Raw genomic sequence first — 6,420 nt, 5'->3', positions numbered from 1 at the left:
GTTAGCTTACGACAAGACATCCTACATTGCACATGAGTGCATTCAGGATTTCTAAAAGCGAGGAATGCTTAATAGTGAAAGATTGGAGCAAAATTGTTAACAATCGCAGAGAAGTACTGGGGGCATCAATTAGAAGTGCAACCCACGATTAGGAGAGAGGTTCATCTGCATGCTCCAATATGATGAATCAGGAGAGCTATACATGTTCTATGCTATTTTACTTGAGAGAGAGCAGCAGGAGTGATTAGCTAGTTCATGCTCTTAGTACTTGTCCTCTCATGTCCGTGTTCTTCATCCTGAACTTAATCTCAAAGAGTGATTTGCTTTTGTGGTGTTATGAACACTTATAATATCATGACCATGTTGAACTCGATGATATCTTTGCTTCTGGTACAAGTGAATGTTTCTTCTTTAAGCTAGTGTTGGTGGTGATTAGATAGCGGTAATGAATATGATGATTAAATAGTGGTAATCCGACTATGATGATTTTTAGCTAGCTAGTATATACTGTTGTTGGTGATGATATGATGCAAGAGTTTTTATATTAATATGATGATGATGATGATGAGTTATTATATCATTTATGAAAGAAACCACAGATTAGTTTCAACTGGATGGATCCTAGTTAAGTGATCAAGTATATGCCATATCCATATTACCTTGATCACCTAAGTGATCAAGTAATATGGATATGGCATATACTTGACCACTTAGTTGCCAGGATCCACATGCATCCAGTCGAAACTAATCTGCGGTACTTTCACCTAATGATTTAACAACTCATTATAATGTAAAACAATCACTAAATTAAATTGAAAACACAAAATTAAAGGAAAAATAAAAAATAAAACCAAAACCCCCCAAACATTTACTACCGGTTGGTGTTACCAACCGGTACTAATGATCTACCCGCACCCGGGGCCAGGCTCGTGCCACGTGGTGGCACTTTAGCGCCAGTTCGTGCCGAACCAGTACTAAAGCGGGGGAGCTTTAGTCCCCACTCTTTAGTGCCGGTTGTAGAACCGGCACTAAAGGCCCTTACGAACCGGCGCTAAAGCGCGATTCTGCACTAGTGTACATAGTTGATTATGATTCTTTTTGGAGGGTTTACGGCTATGATATACATGGTAAAACACCATCTGTTGAGAGATTACCTGTCCATCTCCTGAACATGCATATTGTGTGCTTTCGTGCACATACTGCTCTGAATTCCGTGATTAATGATGCATGGCTACAAAAAACAATGCTAACGGAATGGTCTGTAGCGAACAACCTTTATCCTGCGGCTAGATCCTTAACTTACTGTGATTTACCTACTAGGTGGTCATGGATAGCTGAGGACAAAAGATGGAAACCTAGGACAAGAAGCGATCGAATTGGTAGGATATACTCTATGCATCCGGCGTGCGGAGAACTTTTTTATTTTAGAATGTTGCTTATGATTGTCAAAGGCGCGAGATGCTACGAGGATGTCAGGACTTACAATGGCATTGTATACTCGACGTTTAGAGAAGCATGTGGGGCGAGAGGGTTACTTGGCAATGACATGGAGTGGTATAGTGCTTTTGACGAAGCTGTCAAATGGGGTATGGGGAACCAGTTATGCTAGTTATTTGTTACTATGATCCTTCATTGTGTTGTTAATGATGAAGCTCTCTTCTTTGAAAAATATGAGGATTACTTGACAGATGACATTCGGTATAGAATTCAGCAGTCTAGCAATAATTTTACATATGTTGTTCCTCCTGCTTCATTAAGAGACATGTGATACGTCTCCAACGTATCTATAATTTTTGATTGCTCCATGATATATTATCTACTGTTTTAGACGTTATTGGGCTTTATTATCCACTTTTATATTATTTCTGGGACTAACCTATTAACCGGAGGCCCAGCCCAGAATTGTTGTTTTTTTCCTGTTTTAGGGTTTCGAAGAAAAGGAATATCAAACAGAGTCCAAACGGAATGAAACCTTCGGGAATGTGATTTTCTCGACGAACAAGACCCAGGAGACTTGGACCCTACGTCAAGACACAAAAGAGGAGGCCATGAGGTAGGGGCGCGCCTACCCCCCCCCCCCAACCGCACCCTCCACCCTCGTGGGCCCCCTGTTGCTCCACCGACATACTCCTTCCTCCTATATATACCTACGTACCCCCAAATGATCAGATACGGAGCCAAAACCCTAATTCCACCGCTGTAAATTTCTGTATCCATGAGATCCCATCTTGGGGCCTGTTCCGGAGCTCCGTCGGAGGGGCCATCGATCACGGAGGGCTTCTACATCAACACCATAGCCCCTCCGATGAAGTGTGAGTAGTTTACCTCATACCTATGGGTCCATAGTTAGTAGCTACATGGCTTCTTCTCTTTTTTTGGATCTCAATACAATGTTCTCCCCCTCTCTTGTGGAGAACTATTCGATGTAATCTTTTTTTGCGGTGTGTTTGTTGAGACCGATGAATTGTGGGTTTATGATCAAGTCTATCTATGAACAATATTTGAATCTTCTCTGAATTCTTTTATGTATGATTGGTTATCTTTGCAAGTCTCTTCGAATTATTAGTTTGGTTTGGCCTACTAGATTGATCTTTCTTGCAATGGGAGAAGTGCTTAGCTTTGGGTTCAATCTTGTGGTGTCCTTTCCCAGTGACAGTAGGGGCAGCAAGGCACGTATTGTATTGTTTCCATCGAGGATAACAAGATGGGGTTTTCATCATATTGCATGAGTTTATCCCTCTACATCATGTCATCTTTCTTAAGGCGTTACTCTGTTTTCATGAACTTAATACTCTAGATGCATGCTGGATAGTGGTCGATGAGTGGAGTAATAGTAGTAGATGCAGGAAGGAGTCAGTCTACTTGTCTCGTACGTGATGCCTATATACATGATCATACCTAGATATTCTCATAACTATGCTCAATTCTGTCGATTGCTCAACAGTAATTTGTTCACCCATCGTAGAATACTTATGCTCTCGAGAGAAGCCACTAGTGAAACCTATGGCCCCCGGGTCTATCTTCATCATATTAATCTCCCAATACTTAGTGTTATTTCCTTTGCTTTTACTTTGCTTTTATTTTGCTTTGCATCTTTATCATAAAAATACCAAAAATATTATCTTATCATATCTATCAGATCTCACTCTCGTAAGTGGCCGTGTAGGGATTGACAACCCCTTATCGCGTTGGTTGCGAGGATTTATTTGTTTTGTGCAGGTACGAGGGACTGGCGCATAGCCTCCTACTGGATTGATACCTTGGTTCTCAAAAACTGAGGAAAATACTTACGCTACTTTGCTGCATTGTCCCTTCCTCTTCAGGGAAAACCAATGCAGTGCTCAAGAGGTAGCAAGAAGGATTTCTGGCGCTGTTGCCGGGGAGTCTACGCAAAAGTCAATATACCAAGTACCCATCACATACCCTTATCTCCCGCATTACATTATTTGCCATTTGCCTCTTGTTTTCCTCTCCCCCACTTCACCCTTGCCGTTTATTTGCCATTTGCCTCTTGTTTTCCTCTCCCCCACTTCACCCTTACAGTTTTATTCGCCCTCTCTCCTTCTATCCTCCCTCTCTTTCTCTATTTGCCTCTTTTTGCCCGCTTGCTTTTTGTTTGCTTGTGTGTTAGTTTGCTTGCTTGTCACGATGGCTCAAGATAACACTAAATTGTGTGACTTCACCAATACCAACAATAATGATTTTATTAGCACTCCGATTGCTCCTCTTACCGATGCTAAATCTTGTGAAATTAATACTGCTTTGCTGAATCTTGTCATGAAAGATCCGTTTTCCGGCCTTCCTAGTGAAGATGCCGCTACCCATCTAAATAGCTTCGTTGATTTGTGTGATATGCAAAAGAACAAAGATGTGGATAATGATATTGTTAAATTGAAGCTATTCCCTTTTTCGCTTAGAGATCGTGCTAAAGCTTGGTTTTCGTCTTTGCCTAAAAATAGTATTGATTCATGGAACAAGTGCAAAGATGCTTTTGTCTCTAAGTATTTTCCTCCCGCTAAGATCATCTCTCTTAGAAACGATTTTATGAATTTTAAGCAACTTGATCATGAACATGTTGCACAAGCTCGGGAGAGAATGAAACTAATGATACGTAATTGCCCAACTCATGGTTTAAATTTGTGGATGATTATTGATACGTCTCCGTCGTATCTATAATTTTTGATTGTTCCATGCCAATATTCTTCAACTTTCATATACTTTTTGGCAACTTTTTATATTATTTTTGGGACTAACATATTGATCCAGTGCCCAGTGCCAGTTCCTGTCAGTTGCATGTTTTTGGTTTCGCAGAATATCCATATCAAACGGAGTCCAAACGGGATAAAAATGGACGGAGCTTATTTTTGGAAAATATGGAAAATTCGGAAGGAAAATCAACGCGAACCAGTGCCCGAGGTGGTCACGAGGCAGGGGGGTGCCCCCCCTAGGGCGCGCCCCCTACCCTCGTGAGCCCACCATAAGGCAGTTGACGCTCTTCTTTTGCCGCAAGAAAGCTAATATTCAGGAAAAAAATCACGATGAAGGTTTCAGGCCAATCGGAGTTACGGATCTCCATATATATATGAAATGGTGAAACAGAGCCAGAATAGAACGCAGAAACAGAGAGACAGATCCTATCTCGGAGGGGCTCTCGCCCCTCCCGTGCCATGGAGGCCATGGACTAGAGGGGAAACCCTTCTCCCATCTAGGGAGGAGGTCAAGGAAGAAGAAGAAGGAGGGGGGCTCTCTCCCCCTCGCTTCCGGTGGCGCCAGAACGCCACCAGGGCCATCATCATCACAGCGATCTGCACCAACACCTCCGCCATCTTCACCAACATCTCCATCACCTCCCCCCCCCCTCTATCTACAGCGGTCCACTCTCCTGCAACCCGATGTACCCTCTACTTGATCATGGTGCTTTATGCTTCGTATTATTATCCAATGATGTGTTGCCATCCTATGATGTCTGAGTAGATTTTTGTTGTCCTATCGGTGGTTGATGAATTGCCATGATTGATTTAATTTGCTTGTGGTTATGTTGTTGTCCTTTGGTGCCCATCATATGATTGCGCGCGTGGATCACACCCTAGGGTTAGTTGTATGTTGATAGGACTATGTATTGGAGGGCAAGAGTGACAGAAGCTTCAACCTAGCATAGAAATTGATGCATACGGGATTGAAGGGGGACCCATATATCTTAATGCTATGGTTTGGTTTTACCTTAATGAACGTTAGTAGTTGAGGATGCTTGCTAATAGTTCCAATCATAAGTGCATAGAATTCCAAGTCAGGGATGACATGCTAGCAGTGGCCTCTCCCACATAATACTTGCTATCGGTCTAGTAAAGAAGTCAATTGCTTAAGGGACAATTTCGCAACACCTACCACCACTTTTCCACACTCGCTATATTTACTTTAGTTTCTTCTTTACCTTAACAGCCCCTAGTTTTATTTTCGTGCTCTTTACTTTCTTGCAAGCCTTTCCGAAAACACCTACAAAGTACTTCTAGCTGCATACTTGTTCTAGGTAAAGTGAACGTTAAGCGTGCGTAGAGTTGTATCGGTGGTCGATAGAACTTGAGGGAATATTTGTTCTACCTTTAGCTCCTCGTTGGGTTCGACACTCTTACTTATCGAAAATTGTTGCGATCCCCTATACTTGTGGGTTATCAAGACCTTTTTCTGGCGTCGTTGCCGGGGAGCAATAGCGTGGTGTGAATATTCTCGTGTGTTCTTGTTTGCTTCATCACTAAGTAATTTTTATTTGCTGTTCTTAGTTCTTTTCTATCTTTAGTTATGGGTAGGAAACGCAAAATACCAAAAAAATTAGTTGTACCTACTGAACCAATGGTTGAAGAACCAATCAAAATCTATCACACTGCTGAAGCTTATTACTTGGATCATCTTCGATCCCTATGTGCTCGTGCTGAAACCCCAACTAGCTTAGTTGAGGGCAAATCCTTAGATGAGCATGCTTGTTATGTGCGACACCGTATATCTGAAAAAGGGAAACTATTATGGGGTCAAATTCAACGTTTGCAATGCTATGCTTGGAATTTATGTGAAATATATGATTTTACTTGTTGTTCTGAAAACCCTAAGAAACACCTTCCCTATCAATGTGAGTTTAGTGATAATGGAATCGTATCTTCGTATGCTAAGGGTGTTTATAATTACTATGATGTTCAACAAATTGAAGAATTTGTTGCTTTTAAGGGTGCTTTTGAAATTGCTTCTTTGATTGAAAAGTATGATGCTACTCTTCACAAATCTGAAAATTTTGCCATACTTGAATATTGTTATGAGAATTATGCTTCTAATGCTTATGTTAAACTATATATTGAGGAATACTCCGCTGTCCAAGAAGAGACTAATATTTTGCAGGAGTCTATGGAAGAAGAAATTGATGAAACTGTGAGC

The sequence above is a fragment of the Triticum urartu genome, chromosome 5A (genome assembly GCF_056163025.1).
Source record: "Triticum urartu cultivar PI428250 chromosome 5A, HENAU_Tu73, whole genome shotgun sequence".
Taxonomy (NCBI): Eukaryota; Viridiplantae; Streptophyta; class Magnoliopsida; order Poales; family Poaceae; genus Triticum; species Triticum urartu.
The sequence above is the reverse complement of the archived record's forward strand: the minus strand, read 5'-3'. Positions refer to the sequence as shown.